This window comes from Syngnathoides biaculeatus, chromosome 6 (genome assembly GCF_019802595.1).
Source record: "Syngnathoides biaculeatus isolate LvHL_M chromosome 6, ASM1980259v1, whole genome shotgun sequence".
Lineage (NCBI taxonomy): Eukaryota > Metazoa > Chordata > Actinopteri > Syngnathiformes > Syngnathidae > Syngnathoides > Syngnathoides biaculeatus.
In genome coordinates this window covers 16350391-16359410 of record NC_084645.1, presented here as the reverse complement: position 1 = coordinate 16359410, position 9020 = coordinate 16350391, and positions in this window count along the sequence as shown.

Sequence of the window (9020 nt, the reverse complement as noted above, 5' to 3'; positions counted from 1 at the left end):
TCTCAAGTAAATAAATTGAAAACATGTCACCTGCGAAATATTATTTATACTGTGATAAGTGTATCACATTTCAATGTGGCAAATAAAAGGCTTGGTCTTTACAAATCTAAGTGTCGTTGATTGAAGTGCGAAGAAAAAAGCACTGCTACAGGAAGTACAAAATACACTGTGGTCATTTTGATTATAAAACTAAGGGTAAGGCAGATGCATTGGGTTATTACATTGGAAGCTTGTAGACTGACACGGTGTATTCCAGAATTCCAGAGGTGGGTATACTTGTGCAAGCAACTAAGATGTAATCGTTTTTTTAAAAAAAAAAAAAAAAGTAGAGAATTAAATCAAGATACTGCTAAAATGGTGAGACCTAAAATCATGGTCGACCGCTCATTGCTTTGTGGTCGAGGCCTCACTGTGCAACAGAAAGATCCAAAAACAATTTGGTTTTAGGTCACCGGCACTGAGGGCCTCTCCATGTCTAATTCCTAGACTGAATTATGGGCCCAGTACATCCCTTGATGAATTCATCCACATCCACTTCTATCCATCCATTCATGATGGATGTATGGATGAAAAGAGCTAAGCCAAAAAGCGAAGCTTTCAATTTACTGATTGGTCTGCGATCCTACCCTCACCTATGGTGACGAGCTGTGGGTCGTGACAGAAAGAACACAAGCCCGGATAATGGGGCCGAAACGGGTTTCCTCTGCAGGGTTTCCGGGCTCCCCCTTAGCCACCCAGGAGGTTCTCAGTGTCAAGCCACTGTTCGTCCGCATCGAGAGATTTCAGATGAGGTGGCTCGGGCTTCTGTTTAGGGTGTCTCCTTGACACCTCCCTGGTGAAGGTGTTCCAGGCACATCCCACTGGGAGGAGACCCCAGGGACAACCGATCTTATGTTGGTGGGACTATGTATCTCGGCTTGCCATGGAACACCTCGGGGTGCCGTGAGAAGAGCCTGAGGAAGTGGCTGTGGAGAGGGAAGTGTGAGCTTCCCTGCTAAAGCTACTGCCCCACAACTGGATCTGAGATAATCAGAAGAAAATGGATGGATGGATGGATGGATGTACTTTTTTTTCAAGATCACAGTTTTATGAAAATTTAACCATGAAGACTGACTTTGATCACTGAATTGGTTCATGTCTAATTTTTCTGTTTTCTTTGTCGATGCCATATTGAATAGTGTTCATTGTCAAATGATTTTTGTGTTCTTGTTTCACCCTTTTAAGATGGAGCATTTTCCTGGTATTCCTCTGTGCGCTACTGCCTCTTTGTTTAGTCGCTTGTATGTTTGAACTTTGATCATTGCCCCCTACTTGTGAGTAGAATTTTTTTTGTTTTTGGTACTTTGCTGTTTTCCCTACTCATCAGTAGTGGTATGTTTTATAGGTTTTTATTTTTGTACTTAATTTCCCTACTCATTATATGTAGTGATTTATGATCTAATTTTTTTAAATTTGTATTTTTTGTAAACATTTTTTACAAAAGTATACCTTCTTGTCAGGAGCATCCATTATTTTAACTTCACTTCACTAAAGACTGAGTCACTATTTTTACACTCTGTGTATGGTTTGGGGTCAAACCAGTTGCATATCATTTTAATTAAAGACATCCGATTAAATTAAAGACATCGGACAATAATAAAATAATATTTATCTATGAAGGGAAATAAGCATTTTTGATGGGACTTTTTTGTTTTCAGTTTACGTAGTTCCTAAAATATGTATATCGATTCAAATCAAGATTTGAATTGCAAATCATTGCTTACTTTACCAAATATTTTATTCAATTTATTGTGATGAATTAATTACCAAGCCTTCAATTTTTAAATTGAGTTGTTTCACTAATTTTTCAATAGTCCCTCTTTGAAATCACTACAGAATGAATTACATTTACAAATGTATAAGATGATAGAGTCTGTTTTTATTGACTTTTTTTTTTTTTACTGTGGCCTTCAGCTGAGAGATCAAAGTGCATTGTCGCACACAAAATGAAAAACAGCAACTGGAGGAGATAATTTTTTCCGTGTTCAGTAGAGCAGATGATGCAAATATTGAGCATAACGCATGTCATTGACACTTGTTCTGATGTATTGACTGGTAAATCTCGTGAAAAAACAAAATGAAACAGAAAGGCACGGGTTCTGTAAGTGCAGAGAATTGTCCATATTTAGCGACTCACACAGATTTGAGCAGTCTCGCAGAAGCTGTCATTGACATCCTTCTCATATGTGGTCCTTCAAGATACAGACCATCAGCTGTGCAATGCACCATATTCTGCTGCCAGGCTAATAAATGGCTTGTGTCAGAGGCTGAGTCAGTCTATCGCTTGTTCATTTGGAGTTTGTCCGGATGTTGAATTTAGAACTTTGCATTGCCGTTCCTCTGCTCAGTGACTGGCAAAGTCCTGACTTTATTGATTTCTTTCTTCAGTACTTTTTGTCAAAATATCCAAGTGCAGCCTTTAAAGACCTCCGCCATTGCTTGACATCTGCAGCCGCACACGACTCCTCTTACATGACTTGACTGTGGTGCTTTGTTTTTGAAGCAGGTGGGATGATGGGCCGTGTGAGTGGAAAATGATTGGAGAACACAATCTACCCCGTCTGCATCTCTCTCTATTGTTTCCCCCCTCTGTATCTCTCCCTCTTCCTATTCTGACACAGAGAAAATATTGTACACCGACTGGCGTCCCATTGAATCCGTGTTGTGATTCATCGCCCAATTTCAAACTGTCAAGCAGCTAAATTGCACCGGGTCTGCCAAAATTCATCTCAGGAACATGCAGGAGATGTGAAAAATTAAATGTCATGGCGGCACAGTGGAAAACTTTCACCTCTCGTCGGGCAGAATATGCTCGCTTCATTCTGTCCTGATGGATGATGGCCTGGGGCTATACTTAACCTACTTAGTAATGTCATGTACTGCAGAATGTGTTTACTTTTGAAAAATAGCAAGCAAACATAAACTCTATCAGAGCTTGGCATCTCAGCAGACTTCCGCCAAATAAAGTGGCTTTTTATGTTGATGCAGCAATTTATTTCCATTCTCAGTCTACGGGTGCGGTAGGTCGCCCGTTAACTAACACTGGAGGTGAAACTGAATATTAGAGAAGGCCTGCATTGTTCTGTACCAGTAGGAGTGATTCTGAATGGTTTCACATGGCTACTCTTTGGCTGCCAATTTGAAGTTTTATGAGGGAAAGCGACGTGTGGACGTGTGAAAAGATAAAGGTACATTATCAAGCGTGAATAAGAGCGAGGGCGAGAGACAATGGGCAGAAAAAAAAAGCGGAAAAAGGATGAGGTTGGGAGGCAGGGAGAGGATAGGAGGGCTGAGCGATGACTGGCTACTTTAGCAATTAAAATGTGGGGCAAAGACACAGAGGCTTGGTTTGACCGAGAGACTGCGCCATTCATCATCCCAGCTGCCATAAAGCAGCAGTAGATGGAATCTTTGATTTGAGCTTCACAGAAACATAAATCAAAATCCAAACCATGGCCTGTCAGGGCCATCGCCAGAATAACCCATCTGAAGGAGGAAGAGAGGAGAGGTAAGGTTGGAGAGAGGAGAGGAGTTACTTTTCTGTTTCCACACATGCAGTCCACAACGAGAGGTAGGCACACACCTCCATCCTTCCATATGTATTTGAAGTTCATCCGCAGCTGCCTCACAACGCTGCACAATATCCCAACCCGGGGATCATTGATCAAGTGGCTGGCTCCTGTCAGCGGCCAGTGGTGTGCCTGACCTGCCCCGCCCTGCCAACACCCCTCTCCTCTCCTCATACCCTCAAATACAAGGCAGAGAACAAGGAAGTGAGGTCATCCCGCATGTACACCCATCCATCTAAATAGCATGGCAACGACAGCTAATAAATCATTCATTCATTGTTTAATCTATTGTCTGCCTGGGCAAAAGTCATGCAGCTGATATGAAGACAGATTTACCCCATGCAGGTGGGGCCCGTCGGAGAGGCATTTTTACTGTTTTCTTATGATTTGTAATGTGTTCATAATATAGCTCGGAGCAATTAAAACCAATGATGATTGAAGTAACATGTAGGATCGTTTATCAAGTTAATGTCAAAGTAATTTAAGTCAATTTAGTCATACATATTATTTTGCTGGAGGCCTCTGTCTTTGGAAATATTATGATTTACTGGGGTACCCTTGACTGAAAGAGCAACGATTGTTCCTTCGCGAGTAACTTTACATTGAACTCCCATGCAAATACACACTGCTCACATTTCCACCTGGGAGGGAGAGGAGTGACAACTCAAGGTCTCAAAAGGTACACTTTATATGCAACACACTACACCAGAAGGATGAATATTTAGGTTCATCATCCACAGCGAGCCATGTTTAATATAGTATAATTAGAGCAAATCTGAGTGAAGGCAACGCTGAGGTAACATCCCTAACATAACCCTATTATAGAGGGTTACGTTTCCCTGGTGCGGAATCATTGTACAACACGTGATGTGCAACAGCTCGGGACAGGTTAATGAGGCTACATTTGGGATATTCATCTCATTACAGTCGCCAGAGGGAAGGTTACTAAACAACATTACTTGCATCTACCTGCGCTTGAAAGATGCATCCTTTGATTTCGATGGAAATGGACGAAAACACAGCAGATCAGCACATTGTTATCCTTTAAACTATCCACACAAGGTACCCAATGTTCAATTTTGCAAAGAAGAGGTCATGTGCGAGGTTGCCACGCAAGCACCATGTGTGACCTGCTGTTAAAGCAACTGTTTCACGGGAGATGAGTCTGATGCACACTATGATTTAGAAGCCATTAAAAGCTATGAGGTAGTGTTGATCTCTCAGACAGCCATCTTCAACTGATGGATGATTGAGCTCGGGACGGGCTGGAAAGCAACAACGGGGGGTGGTCAAGAGAAGGCGTACGCTCATTTATGTGACGGCCTATAGCAGCTCAAAACACTGTGTGGCACACTTGTCTGTGCCCGCATGCGGAGCGTGGCATTAGTCAGTGTGTGTAAAGCCCTAGCGGTCAGACGGGAGATGGGTTGAGGGAGATGAATGGGAGGCAGGTTCACTTTATTACTGTCACTCTGCTCTCTCCCAGGCTGCTCCAACCTCCCCACTACCACCCGTCCATTAATCACGTTACGGCCTCCTCTCCCTCCCTCTCTCAATGTCTAGATCTCCTCCTTCCACCTCCTTGCGCCATCAATACCGCTTTTCAAACCCTCACTTTCTATTCCCTTCCGGTTTTCATAGCTAATCTGCCTGCCGTTCCCCGAAGGCTGGGCATATGAGTATCAACAGGAGTTGGTGACAGAAACATTGCGAGAGCTGTGAGATCAGTCGGTGACATCACTGCCAAGCTCCACAGGGCAGGCCTGAAGCTATCACAAGCCACTGTTCGAAGAAGACTGAAAGAGAAGAGATAGCAAAAGATGCAAGCCTCTTATCATAAAAAAAGGCAAGAAGTTGCAAAATAGTACAGAGATGAGCAAACAAACTTGGAACAAAGTTTTATGAACTGATGAGACCAAGATTAATGTCTACCAAAGTCATGGAAACTCGATTCAATCATGACTTAATCAACATATTGGTAGTCTTCCAGAAATCTGTTGACATATGAGAAAGGAGTATATTTTACATAAGATGGTTAAGGCATTGGAACGTATTAAGCTACCAGAACTACATACATTATTGCACAATTTATCAATGGACAATCGCAGTATTAATGCTTCATGAATAGTGCTGGGATTGACAGCCTGTTTTAAAGGTTACAACGCCGTTACCATTATTGACAGTGAAATGGGACACATTATACACTGCTACCTAAAAATGAACCAATAAGCAAATAAGGATTTGTAATGGAGCATTTCTTGAACTGTTTAACACATTTGTCTCAGAATTATCTGTTGTGAATGTGAGTGGTTGTCTGTCTTTCTGTGCCCTGCGACTGACTGGCAATCAGTTCAGGGTGTAGTCCTCTTTTTGCCCAAAGTCACCTAGGATGGGCTCTCTGGAACCATAACCGCAACCATCGAAAATGAATAGATGGATTTTGTGTCCATTTATTTAATACATTTTGCTTTGCAGACATCATTTAAGGATTTCAGAAGAGATGTATTTATTCCTTCACCATCCCCAAGTGCATCGCTGCTCTTGTGTAGATTTGTTGGCTGTCATTAAATGTAAAGTGTGTGGTCCTAAACCTGCTCAATATGAAAGGTGCCTTGGCATAGCTGTTCCAGAGACTATATAAATAAAATACACGTGTATATACAGTGAAGTATATCAGCGTGAATAAGAGCATGTTTTGCTAGTCTATAAACTTGCGGACTTAGTTGAACAGTAGCATTTCCCCTGCAGCGATGCCACCAGCTCTCCCTGTGTCCCCGCAGCAATCAGCCTCACTGCTGCTCCCATGGGCCACACATCACACACAAGTGCTGCGGTGATGCTTTTGCTACATTATGGAGGTATATATATTTATATACAACTACTGCTGCCTCTCTCGGGTACCAGGATGAGCCGCGTGCTCCATGGATACCTGGGTGGAGGGAGGGAGGAGGGCCCCATAGGCAGGTTGCGCCGCCGCTCCCCGGTTCTTACCGGTTAATGGGTCGGCAGGGATTTAGGATGGAGGGTGGAGGTGGACAGAGATGGATGGCTCCTGACAAACTCTCACTGACAACCAGTGAATACAGGGCACCCTAGCAGAAAGGTCAAAGCACGGATGTATAAAGGACCGCTTGACTTTCAAAGTTCCACCCTTCTTGGTGCCACACTCTGGTGGTGTGCTGAGGGAAATGTTTTCAGCTCATCACTTGTATTTGTTTGGTTTCACACATCCCTTCAAACACTTAAATCCCCCCAAACATTTTCCAAGCACCTATACCCACAAGGGGGACTCATTTACAATAACTGTATACTCTCCCTTTTAAAAAGCCAAGTCAGTACTGTAAATGGAAGCACCCTGACATTCTTATTAAATATCACTGGTAAGCTGAGTACTTTCTAGAAAAAGAAAGAATCCAAGTCTCTCTAAATGAACTCATCTGGCGTTCACCCCCGGGGGCTTGGTTGCTGTGTGTTTGTGTGTAGGTGATGTGTTTATTGACTCCGGCGGAGGAGTGGATAAGAGCAGTGCCTCAGAAAGAAGAACACTGATCCAGTCAGATGTCACAGGCCCTCAGAACTGCCTCTAATGGGGCCCGAGGGACTCTCCATCTTTGCCTCCTTCACCCTCTTCTTCTGTCTCTGCCTACCTCGCTTGTTCGCTTAGTCTCACGCTGTATATCAGGCCTCTCTGCCTTTCTGCTCTGTATAGGACTACATACAAATGCTGGTAAATCAACGTTGCGATGGAACCTCAATCAATAGTGTGGCGCCAACAATGATTCACACCATCTGCTCGGAGAAGCACATTCATCCAAGTGACCCTGGAGTGCATCTTATTGTGTTTATCTGCACACACAAATTGCTAGGAGGAAAGAAAAGAGAGGTATTTGAGTCAAAGATGCAAGACTAAAGTTATTGATAGCTTTATTTACAATATGTAATCAAATGTTTTGTAAATTGTCTTCGTCTGACATAATATAGTAGAGTGTGGGGAACAACTCGGTCTGTTGTTATTGAACCTAAAAATATATATATACTCAGCTCTCAGGCGCCATGACCATCATTCAAATGCAGTACAGTAGCACACTAGCCACAAGTGTTCATCAAACACGAGGCAGAGGTTTAGCTCCTAAAATTTATTAAAATACACAATTACAAAATTATGCAGTTGCACTACATTTAGAAATACTGAAACAAAAACTGTACATGAACAATTATTCAGTTTAATTATCTTGTATATAAGCACTAAGTAACCATTGTTCCTAAATGTTTAAAAGGATTTGGTTCTTCAAGATGAAATGCAAATGTGCCGTACTCTAAAATCAAGGGATTGCACTCTCCTTTACTAGAAAAGTAATACATTGTTTTAGAAAAGTTTAAAAGACTGTAACTATGCTCGGTTTCAAAATTAAAAAAAAAATGATATGAAGAGTCCTTGGCTTTGATGATGGGTGTACCATAGTAGTAAATGGTGCGCTTTGACTGCTTTGGTTCATCACCATTTTCATTGGAAAGAATCCCATGCTTGGTTGTGTAAATGCCTTCTGAGATGGGACAGTTTCATACACTCATTGCTAATAGCCCTGCCTGAAGTGATTCCGTGTGAAAGTGTCCACACGTATCCGGATTCGATTAGCCTACTTAGCGAGAGCCTCATCATGTGAAGACACCGCCCGTCAGCGGCCCAAACAAACGGGAAGGGACAGTTCTCGGCAGGACACCCTTTCCTCCCACCGCTCCTAGAAGGCCACGCTTCAGCCATGTGTCCATCAACACGGTCGGGAGGCGTCCATTTCTGAGTCCTCACGTCCGCTGTCTGAGGCACCCCTGTCTCTTGTACGAATCGTGTGACCTTTTCCCCACGTCAGGTGTCGTGCCCGCTTACGTCAGAGTGGCGGCACAGTGTCAAAATGTGGTTGTGTTTGCGTCTGTACACTCCTTTAATGGTTTTACCCAAAGAGCACTGCTTGGGAGTGAAACATGATCTGATCGGAGATGACAGCAGTGACACAGGCGGGGCAAGCCAGGCTTTATCCGACGAGGTGGCTCTCGTGTCGCTGGAATCACCCTATTACGGAGAAATTATTTAGGCTTCGAGATGAAAACTCGAGAATTTTCCATTGTCTGTGTGTGCGTGTGTGTGCATGTGTTTATGTGACACCCCCATCATAAGGTAGCTCGTGAGAGTGCACATGGTGACCCTGGAAACCCCTCACATGCTTTGATTTACTCCCATACAGACATTCCATGTCTTTTCACTGTCTCATAAGCCCTCTTCTTCTCCTTCATTACTTTTTCTAGGGTGGACAAAGCACATTGTGCTCACACACCATTGCCTTATCACATTAGAGTTGACTGAGGCTCCGGAGTTGGGGCCCCCCTCCCCTTAGGCTTCTTTACCCTCCCCATTGC